Source organism: Monodelphis domestica, chromosome 7 (genome assembly GCF_027887165.1).
Source record: "Monodelphis domestica isolate mMonDom1 chromosome 7, mMonDom1.pri, whole genome shotgun sequence".
NCBI lineage: Eukaryota > Metazoa > Chordata > Mammalia > Didelphimorphia > Didelphidae > Monodelphis > Monodelphis domestica.
The window spans coordinates 24282358-24310333 of NC_077233.1; the positions used below are offsets into that span (position 1 = coordinate 24282358).

The following is a 27976-nucleotide window of genomic DNA, read 5'->3' on the forward strand; positions in this document are numbered from 1 at the left end:
CTTTTTCCTTCTCCCAAAACATATATCCACTTGCTATGAAGATTACCACTTACCCCCCAATAGCTAAGTTTCTTGGATGACAAGTGTGAAGAAATAACTAATTAATACTTATAAGTAGGTACCCAAATTAGTTGAAACAGGATATTAGAATGAGTCTATTCCTTTGCCTCTAATGGCCTTTTGGCATCCAGGAATTTCTATCTTCCCAAAGGAGATGATGTCCTTCCCCTGTTTCAAATGGAAATGTCTTTTGGGCATGGTATTGTGGTGCTTGCTTCAGAGTCAGTCTGATACACTGTTTTGTTCAGAAGTTGTTTGTTCTCATTTGAACAAGATTGTTAAAACTCATTTAGGGGGCAGCTGGGTGGTTCAATGGATTGAGGGTCAGGCCTAGAGACCAGAGGTCCTAGATATAAATCTGGCTTCAGACACTTCCCAGCTGTGTGACCCTGGGCAAGTCACTTAACCCCCATTGCCTAGCCCTTTCTTCTCTTCTGCCTTGGAGACAATAAATAGTATTGACTCCAAGACAGAAGGTAAGAGTTTAAAAAAACTCATTTAAATATAAGTTGAAAGTAGATGGCCATTGATTGGAGACGGGCTAGACAAACACTAGTACATGAATGCCATGAGATATGATTGTGCTGTTAGAAATTATGAAAATGAGAGATACAGTGAAGTGAAGAAAGACTGAATTAATATAAAGTGTAGTAAAAAGAGGCAGGAAAACAGTATACAAAATGCTTATTTAATTCCATCAACTTTTATTAAGCACCTATTGTATGCCAGGCACAGTAGATTCAAGAGGCAAAAGAAAGTCCTTGCCCCCAAGGAGCTGAAAATTGAATTCTGGTGATAGCATGCAAATGAATGCAAAGCAAGCTAAATATAGAACAAAAAGGAAATAAAAGAGAGAAAGCAATAAAATTAATAAGATTTAGGAAAAGAAACTGGGGGCTTTAGTTGGGACTTAAAAGAAACTAGAGAGAGCAATAGTGATAATAGAGGAAGAAGAACATTACAGCTATGGGGGACAGAGAAAATGCTTGAGATTAGGAAATAAAATATCTTGTTCTTGGGACAGCCAGAAGGCAGTGTCAGTGGATCAAAAAGTACCTATCATGGAGTAAGGTGGAAGAAGACCAGAAGGATAGGATGGGCCAGGGGTTATAAGGAGCTTTGACTTCTAAACAGAGCATTTTTTATTTGATATTGGAGGCAATAGGAAGCCACTGATGTTTATTCAAGGGAGGTGACATGATGAGACCTGTGTTTTAGGAAAATCACTTTAATGGATGAATGGAGAATGGATTGGAGTGGAGAGAGATCAGAGGCAGGCAGACCCACTAGCAGACTATTGTAGTAATCAAAGTCTGATGTAGTGATGGCCTGTACTAGTGTGGCAGCAGTGTCAGAGGGGAGGAGGGGGCATATTTGAAAGATATAAAGGCAAAGTCAATAGGTCTTGGCAACAGTTTGGAAATGTAGGGGTAAGAGAGAATGAAAAATCCAGGATGATTCCTAGATGGCAAGTTTGAGGGCCTGGGAGGATGACATTGTCATACATGTTGTTAAATTTATGTTTCAGAGACTGACTATATTTAATTGGTTGTTGCCAGAGATTTAATTTCTAAATCCCAAAATGAATTACTAAAGTAAATGTCCCAGATCTCAAACTATACTCTAAAGCAGTGATCATCAAAACAATTTGGTACTGTCTAAGAGACAGAAAGGAGGAGCAGTGGAATAGACTCAGGGTAAGTGACCTCAGCAAGACAGTGTATGACAAGCCCAAAGATCCCAGCTTTGGGGACCAAAATCCACTATTTGATAAAAACTGCTGGGAAAATTGAAGGCAGTATGAGAGAGAATAAGTTTGGATCAACACCTCACACCCTACACCAAGATAATTTCAGAATTGGTGAATGACTTGAACATAAAGAAGGCAACTATAAGTAAATTATGTGAACACAGAATAGTATGCATGTCAGACCTTTGGGAAGGGAAAGATTTTAAAACCAAGCAAGACTTAGAAAGAGTCATGAAATGTAAAATAAATAATTTTTACTACATCAAATTAAAAAGGTTCTGTACAAACAAAACCAATGCAACCAAATCAGAAGGGAAATAACAAACTGGGAAACAATCTTCATAACAAAAACCTCTGAAAAAGGTCTAATTACTCAAATTTACAAAGAGCCAAATCAACTGTACAAAAATATCAAGCCATTCTCCAATTGACAAGGGACATGAATAGGCAATTTTCAGTCAAAGAAATCAAAACCATTAATAAGCACATGAAAAAGTGTTCTAGATCTCTTATAATCAGAGAGATACAAATCAAAACAACTCTGAGGTATCACCTCACACCTAGCAGATTGGCTAACATGACAGCTATGGAAAGTAATGAATGCTGGAGGGGATGTGGCAAAGTTGGTGTTATGGGCTGAAAGGATACCCTTGGGGTTCGGGAAGGATACCTTTTGCAAGCATGCAAGACTCCAAAACTTAGCTTAAAAACAAAAAGGAGATTTATTAATTTAGAAAGTAATGTTGAGAGTGGCCAGGAGGATAGCAAGGTGGAACAGCAAGATGGGGAGCAGTTCCTTGGGAGGACAGCATGAAAGGAAAGGCTGTTCCCCCAGGTGACATCAGTTCTGGGGATTTTATACTTTTTACAACTGAGTTAGTCACTCAGGCATGAGGTGGGGTGATCATACTGGGGTCTGCCTGGGCACATAAAGATTCCTTAGTTTTAGGGAACAAACAGATGTCTGATAGGATCGAGGTGTGGCCTGAAGGTGCATCTTTCTGTCCATCTAGAGGATGATCAAAGGAAAATAGTCATCTCAGGACCCTAGAGGGATCATTGGGTGTTTTTTAGGCTCACTCAGGAGGAGGCAAAACAAAGGAGTTTCCCTGATAATAGTTTGCCTGGGTTTCTGGGGTACAGTGCCCATGTCATTGGGACATTAATTCATTGCTGGTGGAGTTGTGAATTGATCCAACCATTCTGGAGGGCAATTTGGAACTATGCCCAAAGGGTGATAAAAGACTGTCTGCCCCTTTGATCCAGCCATAGCACTGCTGGGTTTGTACCCCAAAGAGATAATAAGGAAAAAGACTTGTACAAGAATATTCATAGCTTCACTTTGTGGTGGCAAAAAAATTAGAATATGAGGGGATGCCCTTCAATTAGGGAATGGCTGAGCAAATTGTGGTATCTGTTGGTGATGGAATACTATTGGGCTCAAAGAAACAATGAACTGGAGGAATTCCATGTGAACTGGAACAACCTCCAGGAAGTGATGCAGAGTGAAAGGAGCAGAACCAGGAAAACATTGTACAGAGACTGATACACTGTGGTATAATTGAATGTAATGGACTCCTCCATTAGTGGCAATGCAGTGATCCTGAACAACCTGGAGGGATGTATGAGAAAGAACACTATCTATATTCAGAGGAAAAATTGTGGGAGTAAAAACACCAAAGAAAAATAAATACTTGATTGCATGGATTGAGGAGGATTTGGCTGGGGATGTAGACTCTGAATGAACATCCTAGTACAAATACCAACAATATGGAAATGAATTCTACTAAAAGACACATGTAATACCCAGTGGAATTGCACCTTGGCAATGGGAGGGGAGGGGAGGGGGAGGGAAGGGAGGAATAGAAAATGTTTTTTTTATATCCAGAGAATAATGTTTGAAATCGACCAAATTAACAAAAAATAATAATAAATGCAAGGCAAAAATAAAGTAAATGTAATTTATGGTAGTTTATATACAATAGAGGGAAGATATTAAGGAAGAGATAAAATGGGGGGAGAGAGAGAGTGAGTGAGCTCTGGCTTCCTTTGAGCCAGGTAGAAATTCTAAGCCAGGGAAAATAAGTCTCAAGAAGATGGGCCTTTCTTGGAGGTTCACACCTCCAGAAAGGACAAGGAATCTAAGTCAGCCTTTCCCTCACCAACGTAACTGTCTAAAAAGAAAGCAGTCTTTGGTCTCCTACAGGAGCTCCTCCAGGGTTGAGTTCCACAGTCAAGTCTGAGTGTCTCTCTTCCAGTCTCTTATCAAGTGTCTGTCTTCCCTCCAGCTTTGAGTGACTTCACTCCAAGCCTGGGTGACTGACTGTCCTCTTTAGGCTTTGTTTCCTCTATTTAAAGACCTTTTCCTCTTGTGTCATCTTCCCTAAATTTCATGTCTACCAATCACAGCAGACTCTAGGACTGCCCTCTCAATGTATGAAATGGGTGTTCACACCGTTTTTGGTTTGATTATACCTTTTTTGATTAGATCACACCTTTTATAGTTATTTCGTACTTTTAGTGGTTAATTAAAATGGGTAGATCAACTTTAAATACTGAGTTAACACTTTGGGGATTAAAATCTAAAAATAGACAGGGGATTACAATTCAATCTTCCCAATAAATGAAGAGCTAAGTACCTTCATTGCTACAATCAGGAGATAGCCAAATCCAATCTTCACAATGGTAATGAGGAAAGTAGGAATAGGGAAGATTAGGGGAAAGGATGAGTACTGTTTTGGACATATGCTGGAGATGTCTCCTGGAATCACAGTTGGAGATATTTGAAAGGCAGATGGAGATATAAGATTGGAGATCAACAGAGAGACTTGGGCAAGGAAGGTAGATTTAAGAATTCCCTTGAGATTTAAGAATCATCAGCATAAGGATGCTAACTAAATCCATGGAAGCTAATGAGATCACCAAGTGAAGTACTATAAAGGAATAAAAGAAGAGAACCCAGGACAGAACCCAGTCCTTGAGGAACACCTATGATTGTTAGAAAGTGTGATCAGGAGGAAAATCCAATAAAAGAGACAGAGAAGGAGTAGTCAAATAGGTAGGAGGAAAATCAGGAGAGATTAGTATATCACAAACCTAGGGAAAAGAGTATATCAGGGAGGAGAGAGTGATCTACAGTGTTAATAGTTGTGGAAAGACCAAGGGGAATGGGGATTGAGAAAAGGTCATTGAATTAGGCAATTAAAAATCATTAGAAACATCGGAGAGAGTAGTTTTGGTGGAATGATCAATTTGGAAGTCAAATTGTAGGGTTTTAAGAAGAGAGCAAGGTCAGAAAAAATGGAGGCATCTATTATAGATGGCTTTTTCAAAGAGTTTAGCAACAAAGGGCAGGGAGGAAAAAGAATGATAGTTAGGAGGGATGGAAGGATAAAGTGGAATTTTTCAGGAAAGAGGAGACATAGCTATGTTTATAGGCAAGATCAAATGGCCCGGTAGAACAAGAGAGACTGAAAATAAGTGGGAGTGGAGATAATAGAGGGAGAAATCTTGTTTGGGATCGAATGGAATGAAATCACTTGAAAAAGTAGAGCAGTTAATCTTGGTAAAGAGTAAGTCCACTTCATCACGTGAAACAGGTGAAAAAAGCAAAAAGTGGCAGAAAGTATCTGAGAGGTAAAAATAGGAAGAGAGGAGAAGAGGGAGTTCCTGGTGAATAGTCTCCACAATTTCTGTAAAATATGACACAAGGCTCCTTGCTGTGAGAGTCAAGGGGAGGGGGAGCCATGGGAAATTTGAGGAGGGATGTAAAGGTCTGGAAGAGTCACCACAGAGAGTGTGATAGTGAGTTGATAAAGAGGTATAGTAGAATTGCTTAGCAACAGAGAGAGCAATATTGGGGTTGTATAACATAAATTTGTAGGAGAGCTACTCAGAACAACAGTTGTGTGGTTTTTCTCTATTTTCATTTAGCAGCAACATGCATAGGTATGAAGGTGACAAATGGGAGTGATCCAAGGTCAAGGCTTGACTGGGCATAATAAACAATATAAGGAACTAGGGATTCAAGAGAGGATGACAGTGTAGAGTTGTTTGGTTCACCAAGGAGCCAAGATGGAAAGAAGGGAGAGTGGTTATTACGGGGAAGATGGCCCATGAAAAAATTTTGGGGCCAAGGAATTGTAGGCCAATGGTAAGAATGAAAAATAAGGTTATATGAGGGAAGACAGAGGGAGAGGTGAAAATCTAATTAATTGTGGGCTAGATAAAGAGATTTTGGCATTAGTGAACATGAAGGTGGTATGTTTGTGGCTGTTGGCAAGATTGACTATATGATCATCTTCATGTGACTGAGGTCGAGCAGAAGAGTAGCTTACAGAAGGAGAATAGTTTGAGGAACTGAGTGTTTAGGGTGTTTGAAAGCAAATCAGTATACGTGTGGTGAAGTCCTCTAGTAGGAAGGAAAGAAAAATTATAAGCCAAGTGTCACCTTCATTGAGGAAAGAAAGGGAGTAGCAAAAATAAAAGGTAGCAAAAGGGAAAATTTGTCTTGGGAAATTCATTTTTATATATATACTCGGTTTTATATATTCGGGTTTTATATACTCGGGAGCTCCTGCATAGCACATGAGAAAGCAAATGCACACACTTATGGATGCAAGAATGCGTGTCCATTTTGAACATGGGATATCTGGAACAGAGTCAGACTGTTGTAGGAAGTAGGACGTTGAATTATGCCTGTTTAAGTGACCCCCTTTCCTTCCAAAGACTTTACAAAACAAATTCAGATATCTCTTCCACATTGAAACTTCCCCCATTGTGGTTTCATCGTATCTTGAGTTGGCATAAGAAATTAAATGGGAATTCTTTGGGAGTTTCGCAGAAAACACATGAAGGCCAGCAGATGACACAGAAAAAAATGGATTAACTCAGAAATTCATAAAATATCTGGGTAGTATTGCATCATATAAACTTGTTTTATATTTTAATAATAAATATATACAATTTCTTTTTTAAAAGTTAAACTAAGCAAAAATTTAAAGTTTGGGAAAAGAATGACAGACACAAAGGCTAGAAAAGAATTTTTACTTAACATTGACCTATATATAACCTATGGCCAAATTCTTAAGTGAAATTTATAATAAGCTACTCATAAATACACCATAAAAGAGAAAGAAAACATTCGGTCTCCTTCTCTGGTACAAAAGGAGGACCAAAAATTTTCATGTGGCACCTCCAGAGGTCTGGGACACCATGACCCTAACTCCCACCAGTGGAAGATCCACTGTTGCTCTTCATGTGTCCTGGTACCTAATTATAATAATAACCAAAGCTAGTATGTATACCATATTTAAGATTTTCCAAGAGTTTTTCATGCATTATAAGACACCTTTTTTTGCCTTCTAGAAAGCATATTATTTTACAAAAGGAAGTTGCTCATAATCTAACACTCATTCATATGTTCATTCAAAAGATATCTTTGAGTGTTTAACTTAGAAGGAAATGAGAAAGCTTTGTTTTTTTCTCAAGTTTTTCCAAGATCACCCCCCCCCAAATATGGACAGATTATTCCTAGAGTAGGACATAGACAAGAATTATATATGAGAAGAAGAGAAATACTTACAGGAGTTAAGATTTGTTCAGATGGAGGGAAGACCCACACTAGTGGATACTGGATCCTAAGAAGCAAAACCCAAGGGATAAAATCATGGCAGTTAAGTTAATTATAAATATATGCAACTTCCTGACTACATCAGAAGTTGGAGACTGGCTTAGAACGCATTTAAACTTGGCTTAATACAATGATCTTGCTGGGGGCAGCTGGGGAGCTCAGTAGATTGAGAGCCAGGCCTAGAGATGGGAGGTTCTAATCTGGCCTCAGACCCTTCCTAGCTGTGTGACCCTGGGCAAGTCACTTGATCCCCATTGCCTAGCCCTTACCACTCTTCTGCCTTAGAACCAATACACAGTATTGATTCTAAAATTGAAGGTAAGGGTTTTATTAAAAAAAATGATCTTGCTGATTTCTGGTCACATAGCAAATAGAGGAAAACAATAAAAACATTTTAAAGTTGAATCCTTCCTGCTTATTTTAGGAAATATTGGAGTTATGAATAACACTTAGCTGATACAAAGGTTTTAAACCTGGGAAGATCATTGCAGAGAATGAATTGCCTCATTGCCTCAGTAGAGGCAAACTAATGCGGTAGAAAGGACAGTGAATTTGGGGTCTAGAGGGACTTGGTCAAATTCTAGTTTCTCTCTGTAATAGCTGATATGAATATTTTACCTCTATGATTCTAGTTTCCTCATTTGTAAAATCAAAATAATCCTACTTGTATCACTTAATATAAAAGAGGTAGCTGGGTATAAAGGGTAGATTACTAGACCAGAAAGACCTGAGTTCAAATCCTACCTCTTCTGTTAGTTATATTATCATGGACAAGTCATTTAACTTATCAGAGACTGGAAACTCATTTAGACTTACCTATTGTCTTATAGGTGGATTATGATTTGTCTTAGCAGAGGTAGTTCCTATATTGACAAAATCACAGATTCTTTACAAGTGCCCAAACTCCTGCTTTTGGGATTGTTCCTGAGGACAGATTCTTTAGTATCTCCAAGTTTGAGAGGATAGAGATCTGGCTTTCCATCCAAAGGAGAATTTATGGAAAAGAAAGCTTCTTGGATAAAGAAGAGGAAATCCCACAAACCCCCAATAAATGGGAGAAGAAACAGCCCAGAAATGGAAGATCCAACATGAGGGAGCCAGAGATCTGGACCTTGACCTTTTTTACTGCCATGAGTTACTGAGACACGGGAAATGAGGGTTGCCTAGCAGGCCAAAGTACATTTGCTTTCAGAGAGAATCTAGTTATTTACCTTAATGCCCTCAAACTGAAAATCACTATGGATCTCCCTAAGGTGAAATAATAAATAAGGAAAGGATATAATAATATAAAAATAAATAAGGAAAGGAAATAAATAAACAAGGAACTGATAAATGTTACCTTTCTAGCCAGCATAAATGGGTTTATCTTAAAAGGGAAGTTCAACTCATCTGATTCTGGTGAAGACTATGGTTTAGAACACTTTTAAACCTGGCTGAATAAATCTTCATTTATAGATCTTCCTGATTTCAATTCATGTTGCCAAGAGAGCAAAACAAAATACAAATTCAAAATGTTGTGTTCTTCCTGTTTATTCTAGGAAATCTTGGAGTTATCAATACGTTCACTGAAATGTTGGGGTTTGGGGTTTTATTGGTAATGCCAAATGAATTTCCCTTCCAAATTGCTTCCCCAACTGTGAGATGATGCTATATTAAAAGGACTGTAAGATTCCAAAAAGACTTGTCAGAGAGGGAAGAGACTTTACTGCTCATGGTTTGTGAGTCCTAATATGTTTTCTGCATTTTTTGACTGGCTCCTGTGAACATTTTGCATTTTCTCTGGGGTGAAGTAAGGGTATTCTGTAACCTTGTATTCTTGTAAGCTGGCTTGTGAGCCCTTCTATCCACATGGGTGGAAACCTGGACACAAATTATATTTGATGATTTTCCCAGTGTAAACTCTGAGTGGGGACAATACAAACTAAAGAAGAGACATTGCTATTTGGGGAATAACCTCCGGAGCTGAACCCAGCCTGTGTCAATCCAGAGCAGGGGATTCTCAACCTCATAGACCACATTTTTTACTAAAGAATTTACAAATGTCACCTTCTATGAACCTCTTTTCCCCTAGGGACACTCATTAAAGCTGTGGAGTGGAATGAGTGGTGGGTAAAACATGGAAAGGAAGGGAAAGGAAAGAGGAATGGAGGAAACTAGAGGAAAGGGGATGGAAAAGAAGAGCAAAGACGGAAGAGGGAAATAATCCTAGCTAGCATTCATTAGCACCTTACAGTTTGTGAAGAGTTTTGCGTGTTCCTTCACTTGAGAAAGGGGAAATGGAAAGGAATGATCTTGTACTTTGAAATCCTGCCAAGTGATCTGGGCTTAGATATAGGAACTCATTAAGAATTAAAGAAATATCAACACTTTAAAGGTAATAAGACATCAGGGCAGGAGAACTTGCCAGCTGCCTTAGGCAGTGATGCAGGTTTTAGCAAAGGAGAAGTAAGGACAAGCAGGCTGCCTCTGAGAGAACCAGATACCAGAGGAGGCAGGTGAAATCACAGACCATGATTGCATTAAAGCTTAGCTTTGACAAAGAGTAGAGCAGTCATAGATAGAGCAATTAAAATGGGCTGATGAGCAGGAATAGCAGGCCCTCTTCCCATAACAAGGAATAATGGGATGACTCAGCCCATCCTGTGAAGGGTTAATTTTCCATGTGTGGGCTGCAGGGTATTTATTCTCTGTAGTTCTCTGCCCACTGGTGCCCTTAAACTTCCCCTGCCAAGCTAGGACATCAGCCATCTCAAAATTCTACTTGGAACTTTATTCTATGTTAGTTTTAAGTCCAGAGGCTTTGAATGCCATCTAGATAAAGTGGGATAGTAACTTAGATTATAGTTTCCTTACTTATCACCTTAGGTGGCTGGCCTAGGTGTGACTTTCCATCTCTCTCTCTCTCTCTCTCTCTCTCTCTCTCTCTCTCTCTCTCTCTCTCCATATATATAATTCTGTGATCATTCTTTCTGTCTCCATCAGTTTCTCCTCAAGTCCCTTCCCTTTTTCTTCCCTACTTTCAAATGAGAAACAAACTCTTCAGTCTTTAAATGTGTGAGGTATTTTATACCCACTGGTGAGCTGGTCTTTCACAACCAGCTCACTAGAAAAAATGTACACACACATCTGCATCATTGACAAATTTTCCCTGTCATTTTAAAAGTCTAGATAATCAGCAAAACAATAAATAACACCCTGATATGTAGCATTTTCTGATTTCTGAAGTGTAAATGTTCCACTGAAAATTTAATTATAGGCTCTAGCTGGCATTAGCATCCTCCCCTGGCTAAGGTAGAGATAGGAGCTGAACCTATGATGGGGAACTCCTTGAAGAGGTAACTCCTTTTTAGCAAATAATCAATAAGCATTTGTAAGTGGCTTCCATGGATCAGGCACTGTGCTAAATCCTGGGGATAGAGAAAGAAGCAAAAGGTAGTCCCTGTCCTTGAGGAACTCACACTTTAATGAGAGAAACAACAGAGCCAATATTACAAAGAAATTATACGCAGCATAATTTGGAATAACATTATTGAGGAAAGACATTAGAATGAAAAGGGTCGGTAAAGTTTTTTGGTGGAATTTTATTTGGAACTTGAAGGAAACCAGATAGCCAGGATCCAGGTAGATGTAAAGAAGGACAGAATATCAGGTATAGGGGACAGTCAGAGAAAATCCTTGGAGCTGAGAGCTGGAGCATCTTGTTTATGGAACAGCAAGGAGGAGAGTTTTGCTGGATCACAGAATATATGGTTCCTAGCAGCGTGACTCTGGGGAAGTCATTTAAGCCCAGTTATCTGGCCCCTCCTGCTCTTCTGCCTTGGAACTGATTCTTAGTATTGATTCTAGGACAAAAGGTAGGGTTAAGAAAAAGTACATGGTACGGCATAAGGCAGAAGAAGACCGAAGAGGTGTGTGTATGTGGGAGCAAAGGTAATGAGGAGCTTTGAGCACAAAACAGGAGATTTTATGTCAGAACTTAGAGATGACAGGGAGCCGGGAGGCTTACTGAATAGGATGTGACACTGTCAACCTGAGTTTTAGGAAAATCACTTTAGTGATTGATTGGAAGATGGAGTGCAGTGGAGAGGGGCTTGAGGCAGGCAGACCCAGCACGAGGCTATTGGAATAATCCAGATGGGAGGTAATGAGAGCCTGCACTAGGGTGAGGTTAAGGTGGTGTGAGAGGAGGGAAGGGGGTGTATTCAAGAGATGTTGCAAAAATGAAATCTATAAGCCAGGGCAACAGATTGAACATGAGGAAGGAGAAATGGAGAGGAGTCCAGGATGACAACTGAGACTGAGGATGGGGGTGCCCTCAAGAGTTACTGGGAAGTTTAGAAGACAGAAGGGTTTAGGCGAAGAGATAATGACTCAGTTTCGGACATATTGAATGTAATTATGTCTGCTAAATATTCAGTTTGAATGAATGAAACACATGAGATGAGAGACTAGAGCTCAGTAGAGAGATTTGAGCATCTACTTATCCAGCAATGTAGGTCAGTATCTTCTCTAATGTAGACTTAGAGAATTAGGTGCTTGGGGGCCTCAAGAATGTGAATCACTTACCCATAGTCACTCAAACCCACAGCCAATTTGTTAAAATCAGGACTTCTATTCAGGTTTTCTGGTTATGAAGCCAACTCACTATCCACTATCTCATTGCCTTTCACAGAGCTGTTTTGTAGATAGAAGGAAATTAATAAATAAGAATTGAATTAAATTGCTACCACTTACAGTATTCATGTACTGTAAAAATGGAGATTCGAACCCCAGACTTCAATCCCTAGAAGTCCTTGGTACTTCCCAGAATTCCCTATAATCTCACCTGAGTGCGAGAACACAATTTTTATTTAAAGGACTCTCTGCCTCCCAAGACTCTCTTCCTTCATTTCTAAACACATGTGGCTCTCTACCTGGCAGGCAAGATGTAGTGAGTAGGTTGTGAATGGGCTAATGTGCCCTAGGCACAAGCTTTTCTATTTTTGTATTTCTTTATCCTTGATTTCTAATAATCTTTGATAAATATAATACTTTTTATCAGTAGAAACTAATTTATCTGTTACAGTACAGGACCTCATAACCTCATACTTGGGTGACTTTTTCTCTCTTCCATTAAGTCTTCACCTTCTATATCATTAACTATATTATTCCTCCTAAAATACTACTTTGATCATGTTATTCAGCTACTTAAAAAACAAACAAGCTAAAGTAGGCTTCTTTTCAACTCTTATGTCTGACTTTGTAGGTTTCCATGATATGACTTGACCTTCCCTCCTAGTAAGTACAAATTGCCACACTCCAACAAGTTAAATCACAGGGTATTTAGCTTGGACCAGCAAGGTGATGAAGTGCTGGGCCTGAATTCAGAAAGATTCATCTTCCTGAGTTCAGATCTGACCTCAGCCACTTGCTAGCTTGTGACACTGGACAAATCACTTATCCCTGTTTGCCTCAGTTTCCTCATCTATAAAATGAGCTGGAGAAGGAATTGGCAAAACACCATAGTATCTCTGTCAACAAACTCCAAATGGGATCACAGACAGTCAAATATTAAAGATTGCCTGGACAACTACAACAATAACATGTATATTGGAGGACTAAACTTACATTGGTCATCTTGTTAAAAAATAAATTTGTTCTGCTGTCTTTTGTTTTTGACATAATTATTCTCATGCTAAGTATCATTTCTCCTTCCCTTCTTAGAGATACATACCATGTAACAAATATTATTTTATGAAGGGGAAAAATCAGCACAATTGATCGATTCATTGAAAACATCCAAAAAACATGTGCAGTATATACCACCTATGGACTTCCTCATGAAGAGGAAAGTTGAGGGACCTTTTGGCATCTCTGCATTTGAATCATTCTTGATCTTTATAATTTTGATGGATTCATTTTTGATTGGGAGTGTATAATTAGTCTTTCAATTGACACAATGGTAGTCATCATGTATGGGTTTTTTGGCTTTCCTTGCTACACTCTGAATCTGTTCATACAGATTATTTTGTGCTTCTCTGTACTCATCACACTTACTCTTGATAATTTGGAAAATGCTGAAGGACTGGAATGGAGTTACATGACAGGAAATAGCCAAATGCTTTGAATTTTTTTTTAAGAAGACCCCTTGATTGGTGAAATTGAGTTCGATTCTTTTTGTTTCTTTGTTTTTTGTTTTTTTTTTAAACCCTTACCTTCTGTCTTGGAACCAATACTGTGTAGTGATTCCAAGGCAGAAGAATGGTAAGGGCTAAGCAATGGGTTCAAGTGACTTGCCCAGGGTCACACAACTGGGAAGGGTCTGAGTTCAGATTTGAACCTAGGACCTCCCATATATAGGCCTGGCTCTCAGTCCACTTCAGCTACCCAGCTCCTCCCTTGAGTTTGATTCTTGACAAAATTTTAGACAACATTTTTAAAGGGATGATTTGTAAGCACTTAAAACATAAGTTGTGATATGCAGAAATAAGCATGCATCCATTAAAAACAAATTATGCAGGGATATCTCCTCCCCCCATTTTTTGACAGGGTAACTTCTATTGTATCCTCTTTGGAGCTACTCTACTGCCTTTTGCATTGGCAGGCTAGGTCTCCAGAGGGAGACTAAATATTTCTAAGCATAGAACTTCAATATTCCAATTGGAAATGCATTCATCAGCTAAATTACTAATTATATTGGTAAATAGGGAAATTCAACAGCACATTACTCATTTACTGACTGTGGAATAAATATTTAATATTCTCCAGCTCAAATATGGTGAAAATTTATATAAATGCATAGCATTTAGTGTACTTAAATGCAAATGAGTATTTCCTAAAGCTGCCAAACTTTAATCAGGATTTGTATCTAATTAAAGATTTTTTGACAATATATCTTCTTGCAATTGCAAATGGACAACAATCTGCCTGGACTGAGTAATTATCATTTTGTTTTCTTTCTCTTCTATGTAGATACTTGGGATTCATTTACAAACATGTAGAAGACTAATTTGGATGATGCTAAGGATTCAAGTAGGTGATGCTGTTATAAAAAATAAAAACAATAAAAAGAAAGTCAGTAGGCACTGGATTGTACTGGATCTTCAGTGTCAATCTGTGGAGTATGGAACTAAAAAAAAAAAACACCCTTACTTTCCATCTCAGAATAAATAGTTTGTATTGATTCCAAGATAGAAGAGCAGTAAAAACGAGACAGTGCAGATTAAGTGATTTGCTCAGGGTCACAGATCTATGAGTCTGAGGCTAAATTTGAACCCAGGCCCTCCCATCTCTAAGCCTGGCTCTATCTGGTGAGCTCCTTAGCTACTCCCTGGAGCATGGAATTTAATCCAGAGGCACTGAAGGGCTTTAAACAATGCTTGAACTGTGTGTAGAGAACTAGAACATATTCATATGTAGATGTCTAGACCTTCCCCTTAAATGCTACTCTGACACTTCTTTAGAGACCAAATCCTTGGTTCTATTGATCCCTCAGGGTCTAGAGTCCCAGGGGTCCCTAAACATTTTACACAGAGGGCCAGTTCACTGTCCCTCAGACTGTTGGAGGGCTGGGCTATAAAAACAAACAAACAAACAAACAACAAAAAAAAAAAACTATGAATAAATCTTTAGACCATTGTCTGGGATAGCAGAGACTTCAAGGGTGGCTGTGGTGGGCCTGTTACACCTTGCACAGGCCCATCACCACCACCACTATACTGGGCAACAGTGCAGAATCCCCTCCCTCTGATCCCCGCTCACCATGCTGATGTTTTCCATTATGTAACCACATAATCCTTTGCCTGGTGCCTCGTTCTTGTTCATTTACTCTCAGAACAAGGCGTCATGCAAAGGATTATGTCACTGGAAGTAGTACTGGACGTGAGTGACTCTTCGCTTTGTGGTGCTGCCACATACAGTGCTCCTCTCACTGACCACCAATGAAAGAGGTGCCCCTTCCAGAAGTGTGGTGGGGACCAGATAAATGGCCTCAGGGGCCACATGTGGTTCATGGGCCATAGTTTGGGGACCCCTGGCCTAGACTGTCCTTCCATATAGTTTCGGCTTCATAAACATACACATTTTATAATTCCCCCCAAAAGTCTCTTTTTAAATTGCTTAGTATAGTTTGGTTGTCTGCATTGAATCAATGACCTGGATAACAGTCAAATTTCCACTCTATTTTGGATTCTACAAAAATAGCTGCCATTCATAAGATTGACAAAATGTCTATTTTGTACAAAATTCATGGTACTAGGGACTGTGATGGACCATTAGAAAAGAAGACAGTCCCACTTTCCACCATACTTAAAGTTGTCCAGTTCTAGAGACTCCACTGCTGCATTGATTTTTGCATTTATTTTCTCGGTTCTTTTTGTACGGTCTTCCTCCTAGTTGCTTTTAAGGGACATAGTACTTACATTCCCTCTCATCAGGACTATTAATTTGTCCTCCATCACTATCATTCTCATAACTTCATGGAATTTCAGAGTTGGAAGGGAGCTTCATGGCCAAATAATCCAATTCATGCCTAAACAAGAATGTCCTCTACATCATGTCCAACAAATGGCCATGTGGCATTTCCTCAAAGATCTCCAGTGAGGGAGAACCTGCTGCCTTTTGAATGACTTCATTCCATGTTTGCTTAGCCTTACCAGAGATGTCACAAACATGCCAGTAGGTTTCAAACAGCCCACAAGTCTCCCATGTGCAGACTTAATTAGATGAAATGTCATTTGGACATATTTAACAAAAGAAAAATACAACAAATATAACAATATACTTTTCAACTAAGTCAATATACAGCTCACAGAGATCTTTGTATGCGTTGGTGGACCCCATTTCTATTTTAGCTTGACACCATTGCTTTTCTTACTAAGAAGTTCTTCCCCAAACCAAACCTAATTCACATCTTTTCAACTTTCATCCCTCCCTTCTTATTCTGATGACTCAGACCAAGCAGAAGAACGGCAATCTTTCTTCTACAGGACAGATCTCTAAGTACTAGAAGTCAGCTTTCATGTACTTCTTAAGCAACCTATTCTCTAGTCCATACATTTCTAGGTTATTCTAGCAGGCCTCAGATGACACGCTTTTTAGGCCTTTCACAATCTTTCTGCTCCATTTGTATTTTCAATATATTATCAATATCCTTCCCAAAAAACATGCTGCCCAGAGGTGAATAGAATATTCTAGATATGTTCTAAATAGGGAACAAGTTCATAGACAGAAAGATGATAACCTTCCATAGTTTGGGACACCCTCCCTTCTTAATGATGTCTTGGTTCTCATAAGCTTGTTTGACTATCTCATTCCACTGCTTTATAACTTCTCAGGCAAACTGTTATATAGCGGTTTTGCTGCCACCCAGTTCTTACGAACGTTGTTTAAACCCATGTAAAGTTTTATATTCATTCCTATTAAATTCTTTTTAGTAGGGTAAGCTCAATATTCCAGCCTTTTTGTATTCTGTCATCCAATCAGTTCAGGATCCATCCCAGCTTTGCTATTGCCTGCAAATTTGATAAACCGTGCATCTTTGCCTTTACTCAATTCAGGGTCATAATTTATAAAGGAGGACTGGGCTAAACACAGGACCTATAACTCTATCGGAGAGGCTGCCTTCCAAGTCGACACTGAAAGATTAATGACTCTTCTTTGGGTCTGGTCACTCAATCAGTTTCAAATCCACTTTACTGTACTATCATCTAACCTACACATCTCTCCGTCTTTTCCCCCAAAGTGAAATGAATGTCTTGGTCAAATGTTTTGCTAATGAAATCTGTTTATTTCTCCTTTTCAATTTCCTGGGTCTTTTAGGGATAAGATAAGGACAGGAAATGTAGAGAACAGGCAGTTAAAGTGTCTGCTACTGTTCATGTAAGAGCAGTAGCCTAAGGTCATTAATGTTTGTGCAGTAGCCAAGACTTTCAAAACAAATGTAATGTACTGCTTTATGGTAAGCACAGCAGACATGGAGGCACAGGCAATGAGATTCCTGCATAGTGGAGGGTAATATTTGAATATCCTATTAAACAGGGGCCCTCACTCTTCATTTTATTATAACTTGGAGTTGAAGCCAGAATTATGTGATTTATTTTTATTTTTATTTATTATTATTATTATTTTTTTGGTGAGGCTATAGTCAAAAGAATGTTGAAGAGATCAGAGATATCTGATGGATTCTTTCAAGAGAAGAAAGCACAAGAAAAACAACCCTTACTCTCTCACAATCTCTCACTATCTCTCTATCTCTCACTCACCCACTATCTCTCTATAACAAGAAAGAGAGCACACACACACACATAAACAAAAAAAAATCTTATACCAACAAAGAAAAAAATTTACATGCATTTACTCACACTCATAAAATCTTAACCAACCTTACACACACACACTCACCTGACCAGACACGAATCTTATTCACATTCATGTTCCTGTAAAAGAAGAATGAAGGTGAGACGACAGTCAAGCATGTTTCCCGCACGAAAGGTTCAACTAAAGTTCAAGACCAGAAAGGATCCTTCCAGGACCATCATAGACTTTGAATGGACAATAAGAAAACAGAAAAAGGACTGTAACCTATGGACTATGTAGGAAAAAAGTAACATCAAGGAACATTTCACATAAGACGAAGCACTGTACATATTAACTTCACATTAAGGACACATATGCAACACACAACACCAGAACAAGACAGGAAAAGATAGGCCACATCAGTCAACACTTGAAGAGGATATCCATCAGCAAGGAGTAAGTATGTACATGTCACACAACATATTTAGAACATAACCATTAAACACACTGATCTAGGGGTCTTGTCATAAATAAACAAGGTCCATAACAATGAAAAATGTATATACTTGTAAATAAAGTTTTTGCAATACTCAAACATGTAGAAAAGAACTAGGAAAAAAAACCCTTTTCTGTCTGATTGACTCCAAAGCAAAACTCATGTATATATGTAATATGTATATATGTATGTATCATGTGTAATGATTGTAAACATACATGCATATAATGTAACTTTTAGAGCACTAACATACTAATGTAGGGTAGGAATCAACTAACAATCTTAACATAATTTAGATCAGGGACAGAGAATAGTCAGGGCCGAAAAGGGAAGTTCAATGCTTAAAGAGTCAGTGACAGGGAAAGAACAGGGCACATAATAGAGACAACTTAAATATCTTAAAATATTAAAGAATTTCTAAGAGCTAGAGAAGTTAAGAAAAGAGAGGATAACATGAGAGTTAGAAAAATGTTCTCATAGTTTACAGATCATTAAGAAATTATTGCCAAGTAGTTTCAAATCAATGTTGTTGCATGTTGTTCTGCGACACTTAGCCAAATATGTTATTCAATTGTATCAACCCCATGTAACAAAACCACCTCTACCCTGGATATTTCCCCAAAACCTTGTCTTAGTGTAGGCTTAGGTAGCCAAGGTAAGATAAGAGTAAGATATAGTTGAAGGAAAAGAGATTTCTTATTTTAAAGGTGGGGAATAGAATATATATATATATATAGATATGTATATAGATATGTATATATATATATATATATATAGCACAATATAGAAACAATGGTATGTAACTTGTCTAAGCCTAGTGCATTTGTCAAGTTGACAAAAATGCACAAAACGAAAAGGGAGGAATTAATCTAATGCAGGGGAGAGATGCAGGGAAGGGAAAAGCAGAAGCTCAAGATTCCAGTCAGAGAGCAGAGGGGGGATGAGTGAGCTCCAACTGTCACTCGGGCACTTCTTCAGCTGAGAGAGGGAGGAAGGAGGCAAATCTCCTAAACTGGGAAGAAGCCGAATCTCTCTGGGGATCAACAGCTTTCCCTGTGAATCCCTGGACACCCCATCTCCATTTTCAAAAACCGCACAGTCATCTGTGAATACTGAAGACAGGGACTTTGAAAGGAAGCCATCTACAGAGAGGTTTGCTATCAAAGATCTACATTTCTCCCTGACCTGTTTGTTCCTGGACTTCTGAATTAAAGCTAGTAGCTGAGGAATAGGGATCAACCTGCAGCTGGTGGGAAGAGGGTTCAAGGCTGAGTGCCTGAGAACTTGGGGGGAAGTCTGCCAGCAGGGAAAAGTGTTAGGGTTTCTGAACCCCCAATTTCCTTACCTGACACCCCTACCTCTCCTTCCCTGTGTGAACCCAAATAAATTGCTTACTACTTTAGAATAGATCTAGATAGTTTCTGACACTAAGAAAAGGGGATAGAAGCTTTGGGGAGAATCAGGTTTCTCCCAAAAAGGGGAAGGTTAGCTCAGGATCCCAGTGATACAAACTGCTTAACCCAATGAACAACATCTCTCTGTTAGTGGGGTGACCCCAGGTTTATAAAGGGAAGTGACAGTGTGTGTCCCTAAGGAGACCAAAGGCAGAAGAATCCATCCTGCCTCTCAACAATAGCTGGGGCCAAAGGGAGGCAGTGGGTCATTTTACCAAACCTAATCTCTCTAGTTCTTGGCCTCCATCTCCCAGAATTATTCTTTGAGGAGACAAATATTCTCTTTGTTAGGGGAACAAGACTTGGCTATGTCTCTCCCAGAAAAGAGAGGAGAAGAAGAATCTTCTCTCCCTCTCCCTCTGTCTCTCCCTCTCCCTCTGTCTCTCCCTCTCCCTCTGTCTCTCCCTCTCCCCCCTCTCTCTCCCTCTCCCTCTCCGTCTCCCTCTCCCTCTCCCTCTCCCTCCTTCTCTCTCTCTCTCTCTCTCTCTCTCTCTCTCTCTCTCTCTCTCTCTCTCTCTCTCTCTCTCTCTCTCTCTCTCTTACTCTCTCTCTCCTTCCATTCCCCTGTCCCCTTCCTACCCTCCCAATCCTTCTATTACAGAAGCCAGAATCATATGATTTTTATTTGATGAGGCTGTAGCCAAAGCAATATTGAAGAGATCAGAGATATCTGGTGGACTCTATCAAAAGAAGCAAGCAGAGAACAGGTTGCATAGACATTTGCTAACTGGTGACTCTGAGAGGGAAGACAAATCTGGTCCCTAACCTTGTGATTGATCATGAAAGCAATAAGAGAAAGAATTGGTGGTGGGATAGAAGATTCCTCCCTTTTTTACACACTGATTTTGAGAATTGATTGTTCAAGTGTGTTAAAAAGTTATTTGGGCATATTTGGGGAATACCATGCAAACAATAAATGGGGGGGGGAGTCAAGATTGTAGACCTTTAATGGAGAAAAATAAAGAGCTGTTGATTTCCAAGTATCTTTTCTATTCAAATTCATTCAGTAAATGTATTCTTATCTACAAAGAGGCTGTTTAGTTTTTTGATTCTTGAGCTTGGGAAAGAGAAAATATATTAATGTAAATGTGGGACTGAATACTTTTAAATAAATTTAAAACATCTTATATCATAATCTTTATATTTTTTACTCTAGACTAAATAGATTTAGATTGAGCCACACTAAAAAGCTAGGAGCTCTGAAGGGAAGCCAAGTTGTTTGGAAAAGGGTAGCTCTTCCAGACTTTTTCTCAATATGCAAGTAACCATAACCTGTCCATCTATCTGTTCTTGGTGTCTATCTAAGGCAGGTGTTTTTGTATGAGAAGAAATAACAATACTATGACATAAAAATCTATAGCTCCACGATTCTCCAATCAACCAATTTAATAACCCTCTCAAAACAATGAAATGTGGTTTGTCTGGCATTATGTGTTTTGATAATGCACAGGTACTTCTGTGTGATCAGTGCTTCCTTTTCTAGATATTTAATGAATATTCCATTAATAATGTAGTCTAAGAAAACCTGAAGTCAAACTCCTGATTTTGCAATTTGTTCATTCCACTATATTCCCATTTCTGGTTATCAGGATGATGTCTGCCCTTCTTGAATCCTTTGATACATCTCTCATCTTCACTGACCATGACTCAGCAATTGTATCTGCATCCATATTTCCTTTTTAGTCAAGTTTTCTTTTAACTTTACCTTTTAATTGCTTCTCGTAATGCTTTCAGAATTTGATGCTTGGGGGCTATTGACTTTATGTAATTTTTTCCATGAGATTTACCCTTTATTCTCTGTGAACTCTCTAAAATACACCTTCCTAAAATCTAAAAGGCATGCAAAGTGAGACCAAGTTTTGAGCAGTGACTTCCCACTGAGGTTCTTGTCATTTCCATTGCCAACCCATTTTCTTTCTTAGTATTGAGGATGGGACCCAGAATATAATCCCCCTTATTTGCTTCCTCTACTTTCCCCAAAATAAAATTATCATTTAGCCAAATCAAAAGATGGTTAGCTTCTCTCCTTTCATAAAAAAGGAAGTTTCAGCAGATGTTTGGGCAGTTGAAATGTTTCATAATTATGTATTTTACCACCCTTCCAAGTCAGGTTTATGACATGGATCACAAATGCTCTTGCATTTCCTAGTTCTGGTCAAATAGCTTGCAATATTTTTCAATATTACTTCAGTTTTTACCTCTGTGGACCTTTGTTCCTCAATGACTCCATTTTCACTTTCTGGGTTTCCTTACATTGTTATATCTTCTTAATATACATTATTATGATACTCTCTTCCCTGTTAACATATGCTACTACTTTTGAACAATGTATATCTATCCTTTCAGAGACATATTCCAGTCACAGGGATTATCCCACCAAGTTGCCCATTTTTTTGTATTTGTTTATTACTGGAAGTCTTGGATTTTATTGTTGACTCCTTGTTGTTGTTTTGGTTGTTTGTTTGCTTCCTGTGAATTTCTGGGTTTTAATACAATCATTCCTAAATTGTAGTTATTGTCTATTTTTTTCTAGCTTTGTGTATAATCACAAGCAGTTTCCTCCTTCACCCTTACTTTTTACTTAAAGTCTTTTTTATTACATTTGCATAATTGCAGGCAAATAGATTCTTATTGGACTGTTAGTTGAACTCTATCTCTGGAATATTATTCTTATATTTTAAATCATAGAACATAAATTCAAATCATCTTCTCAACTATTATTTACTTAATCAGGTGTGTACTTCCCAAATCTGATTTTTCTCTTCTGAAATTTACCTTACTTCAAAAATTAGAAAGTTGGTGTAGAGCAGGGATGGTAAACCTTTTAGAGGCAGGATGCTGGGCCCCACCTCTACCCCACCCTTCAGACTGAGTGCTATGCCATGCCTTCTAGCCCCTCCCCCTTACCTATTCCAGACAAGGGAGGGAGGATGCATTCCCACTGGACTGCTAGAAATAGGAGCAGGTGATGAGAGGAGCATGTAGAGAGGGGGAGGAGAGTGGCCCGGTACTCCATTCCCCTTCAACTCTGCTCCCCTCCAGCTATGTGCCATGCTGTGAGCTATGCTCCCTTCAAACCTAGCTCCTCTCCAACCCCCACTACAGGAATTACCTTCACTACAGATGTAACAGGCTGCTCTCTGCAACAAACCCACACACAACATGTGATACCACCACCCCTCGCCCAAACTTTACCCCTGACTGGGGAGAGGAAATGTTCCTATTGGACTGCTGGGTAGAGGGATGGATGAAGTGAGGAATGTCCTTAGACACATGGATGGGGGAGGGGAACAGCTCTACCTAGAGTCCCTCTGACTTTTTATTAATGAACTCTGGTGGGCAACTGCAGGTGTGCCCACTTAGAGGGCTCTGTGTGCCCTTTTTGGCACATATGCCATAGGTTTGCCATCATAGGTATAGAGTCTTAAATTCTCTTCTTGTTCTTGAACTGTATTCCTACTATTTTATGAGTCTTTCTTCCCTCCAATGCCTTTTGCACAATATTACTAGGTTAGTTTTCCTAAATCAAAATTTCTGAAAATAATATGCTTGTGCTCAATAACCTTCAATTGTTCGCTATTTTCCCTGTTTTAAACTCAAACTCTTGGCATTTAAGAGCTCCCTTACCACCACCCTCCCCAGCCTCTAGATCCAACCTATCTTCCCATTCTCCCTCTTCTTCTTTTATCCTTTGTCTCTTCCAGGCTTTTTCTCCATTAATCTCCCATCTACTAACCTTCAATCAAGATAGGCACTTTCACCTGTCTACAACCATGGTCATATTTCCCCTATCATTAAAAATAAAAGCATTTTTTCTTGACCCTGAGAATCTCCTGAGTGATTTTTATGCCACTTTTCTCTTCTCCATTGCTAATATTCTAAATATAGTTGTCTACACCATCTGCCTCCATTTTCTCACCACCCATTCACACCTTAGCTACTTGCAATCTGGCTTCCAGTCTTACTATTCTATTGAAACTGCTTTCTCCAACATCACTATCAACATTCTTATTGCCAAAGTCAGTGACTTTGTTGAGCTTGAATGCCTGGAAGAATGGTGGTACAATCACTGGACACAGGGAAACTAGGAGGAAGGTTTCTAGGTCAGTCATTCTGTTTAATCCCTCTGAAACTTTTGACACTATTGAGAACTCCCACCCCCTTGACATTCTCTTCTCTTGTGGATTCTGTGTTATACAATCTCCTGATTTTCTTATATCTCTGGTTGACCATAGGATGATAGATTTAGACTTGGACATATTTTCAAGATCATTTAGTCCAAATCTTGATGGATGAGGAATCTGAGCATTAGAGGTAATGTAATTAACTTATGACATAATTAATACATGAAAGATTCAAGATTCAAACCAAGGTTCCCTGACTTCAAATACAGCACTTATTCCACCATCCCAAGCTTATTAATTCTTTTTTGTTTCCTTTAGCGGGTTCTCTTCTTTCTTCCATTTTCAAGTATTAACTGATTTCAAGTCTCTGTTCTTATTTTCACCACTTCTATTTCTCCTTTGAGATTTCCTCAGCTTTCATAATCTCAATGGTCATTTCCGTGCAGATGATTTCCAAATGCATGGCTCTTGCTTCAATATTTATTTTGTTTACTTTAGTTCTCAAGCACCCTTTGAGGTGATGGCACAGAGAATTTGAACAAACCGCATCAGAAATGGTTAGATTTATGCTTGAAAGGCTTTCTCATCAGACTCAGTTCTTAGCAGAACACAGATTCTTTGTCACATGGAGATGCTGCCTAAAGACACAAGACAGCCAGAATAAGAACATGACTCAAAGTTTTCCTTTCCATTGACCAAATGTTATTTAGTGTAATGGAAAAAAGACACACCCATGAGGTATAGATGACCAGGGCATTGTTGATATTCCTATGTTATAGTCTTTTATTTATTTTTTATTTTTTAATTGTAATTACTTAGAAGCATCCAGAATGTTAACAAAACAGCTGCAACATTTTTTTTCTTTTGCAATTACAGAGTGGTATTCAGTTATCAGAAAAACAAGTATTTCATATGCTGCATCAAAAACAACTGAAGATGAAAATGTACTACATCCCCATATATAACTCATTTGTGCTGTGCACTAACAAGAACCTGCTTTAAATTTCCATGCCAATTTACAACCCCCATACTGTACCAGGCAAGGTTAGTGGCTATTGAAAATACCACTAAAGGACAGGGCTATCTAAAGACACATTCAGTAGTGTGTTAATGATACAAAAAAAGACACTGTACAGTTTAAAAACAAATCTTACACAGCCTTACATTTCATTTTTTTTTCCTTTAAAAGGAGTGAGTTGTGTACATGGGTGGTTAAATGATTTTATAGACAAGAAAAAAACTGCTCTAGAACCAACTTATTCATCGTCATCATCATTCTCCTCCTCATCTTCATCCTCCTCCTCATCTTCATATTCTTCCTCCTTCTTTTTCTTGCTCTTCTCAGCTTTGACAGCTCCTTCCTTTTTACCCACATCAGGTTTTCCTTTAGCCTGGTATGCAGCACTATCCTTTTCATACCTCTCCTTTAGCTTAGCTGCCTTCTAGGTTTTGTCATCTGCAACACTATTACTCCACATTTCTCCCATTTTTTTGGACACATCTCCAATAGAAAGACCAGCATGCTTCCCTTTGATTTTTGGATGATACTCAGAACAGAATAAGAAAAATGTCAAAGGAGGTCTTTTTGGTGCATTGGGATTCTTAAACTTCTTTTTTGTTTCTCCTTTAGGTGGCATGTAGGTTTTAATTTCTCTTTCATAATGAACCTCATTAGCTTTTGACATGGCCTCAAATTTTCCTTTCTCTATAGCTGACATTGTCTTCCACCCTTCTGACCATTTTTTTTTGAAAATTTTGAGTTCACAGAAGCATCTGGGTGCTTCTACTTGTGTTCCTCCCAGAAGGTTTGCACAATAAAGGCTTATGAAGACATTTTCTCTCTCTTGGCTTCTTAGGATCACCTTTGCCCATTTTTGATTATTTTCCCTCAGCACTGCACAAAGTAGCCCAGTGCCTGTCTGGTACTGTCTCTATTGAGCTCAATGTACTGCAATGGCTGTGAGAACCCAATATAGCATTTTAAAAGAACAATCTCTACATAATAGAGATTTACAGTTTTGTATACAATCTTATTTTTGAGTTCTTCTTCATATAAGAAATGGTTTGTATTTGTTGACATTTGTCAAGTTTATAATAAAAGAAATCTCTCTGCCAGGAAAGGTTTTCCCTGAGAAACCCAGAGACTGTCATGATGTTTTTTATATAACTTGGAGACTCAGCTGGGTTGTATTTTTATTCTGACTACAAGCTGCCTAAAGGCATTACAGTTGACCAAGCTGGTTACATTTTCAGGAATTATAATCACTCTTTTTCCTTTTTATATATTCCCATCATTCCACCCTCCCCCTCCATGCCTATTCTCTCTGTCTCTCTCTCTGTCTCTGTCTCTGTCTCTCTCTCTCTCTCTCTCTCTCTCTCTCTGTCTCTCTCTCTGTCTCTCTGTCTCTCTGTCTCTGTCTCTGTCTCTGTCTCTGTCTCTGTCTCTCTCTCTCTCTCTCTCTCTCTCTCTCTCTCTCTCTCTCTCTCTCTCTCTCTTTATCTCATGGACCACTAAAAGTTTCCTGACATCATTGGCTCTCCTTTGTTTACTAGCCTCAGCACTAACCACAGGAATTATCATCCAAAGTCCTGGGGCTGACCAAACAAAAATGTTCTTTAGGTTTCATACACCCTAGTCTTCTCCATTGACTCTAGAGTCTAATCATATTGATGAGGACTGGGGGCAGGGAGATTACTTAAGAGATCTATTAGAATTATCTTGGGTTCCAGTGCTGCATTACAAATGTCCATGTTTCGCTTCAACCTGGGCACTTCTAATCTTCTCAAATTCAATATGATTCAAAAAGAAGCTATCACTTTTCTTCCAAAATTTGACTTTACCTCTAACTTCTCCAGTTCCAGTGTTCCCCCCAGTTATCCAGGCTTGAAATCATTGGCTCTGTTTGTTTTCATCATCGTATGCCTTATGTCTACTCAGGCACTAAATTCTATACATTTTTCTTCCATGGCACCACTCATATGTGTCCCTTCCTTTCCTGTTCAGCTACCATTACTCTACCTCAGATTCTCATTCTCTCTGGCCTAGGTAAATCTAATAGATCTCTAATTACTCTCCCTGCCCTCAGTCCTCATCAATCTGATCAGACTATAGAGTCTGTGGAAAGAGTAGAGTGTATGAAATCTAAAGAGGGAAGAAGGACAAAATGGTAAAGATCTTTGACTGCCAAATGGAGCATCAAATGAACTAACATACAGAAAATGCAATGCAAACCATAGAGAGCCATTGTCATCATCATCACCATTATTGTCATCATCATATTCTAGAGGCAATATGGAGCCAGTGAAGGTTAACAAGGGCATAATATGCTCAGATTCAGAAAGTTTACTTCTCAAGACAAAATTATTCAGATGCCTTGAGGTTGAGACATTTTTGAGGTTTTAAATTCAAGTATGTCTAAATTAGACTGAGGGGTCTGTTTCCCTGATGTTATATCTTTGCATATACAGTCCCCTTGCCTGAAATTGTCTCTAATGGACTCTGTTTCCTTTTTATGTGTTACTATTTATTTTTAACTTTTATATATAACATAATATAATATGCAATGCAACAATAATATAATACATATGACTTGGAAAAATAATAAAGTATAATAAATACAATCATCCAAGAGAAACAAATTCTCATATTAGCTATGACCAAACACCCAAGTCACATTCTTTTTTCCTCTCCCTCTCATTCTCCTCTCTCCCCAAGAAGGCAGGTAATATGATACATGGTGTACATATGTCATCACATAATACATATTTCCCTGTTCTCTTCCACCTTTTACAATCTTTCCTTTTGCTTGGAGCTTGTTCAAGTCCTCACTCATCTATGAAGTCTTCTTTATTCTTCTAGCCAAAAATGATCTAAACTTCCTCAAATTTGTCATTCCATTAGGGTATCTCCCAGATACTTAGGGTGCCATCAATAAATCAACCAACAAATATTTATTGTGTCTATCTATCATGTACCAAGTACTATGCTAGTCACTGGGGATATGAAGAAAGGAAAATGAAAGAGTTGATGCCCTCGAGGACCTTATGTTCTACTCTATGTATGTACATATGTGTATAGTACTCATTCCTGTGCATATATCCATATACATGTATATCTATATCTATATAAAATCATCTGAATCCTTATCTTATGCCCTTTTGGTAGACTGTTAGCTCCTTCATGAG

General features: G+C 38.7%; 1 pseudogene; it reads right to left on the reverse strand.

Annotated features, from left to right (window-relative positions):
- Nucleotides 1–24727: 24727 nt before the first annotated feature.
- LOC100010985 (putative high mobility group protein B1-like 1) lies at nucleotides 24728–25663 on the reverse strand (annotated as a pseudogene).
- Nucleotides 25664–27976: the final 2313 nt, after the last annotated feature.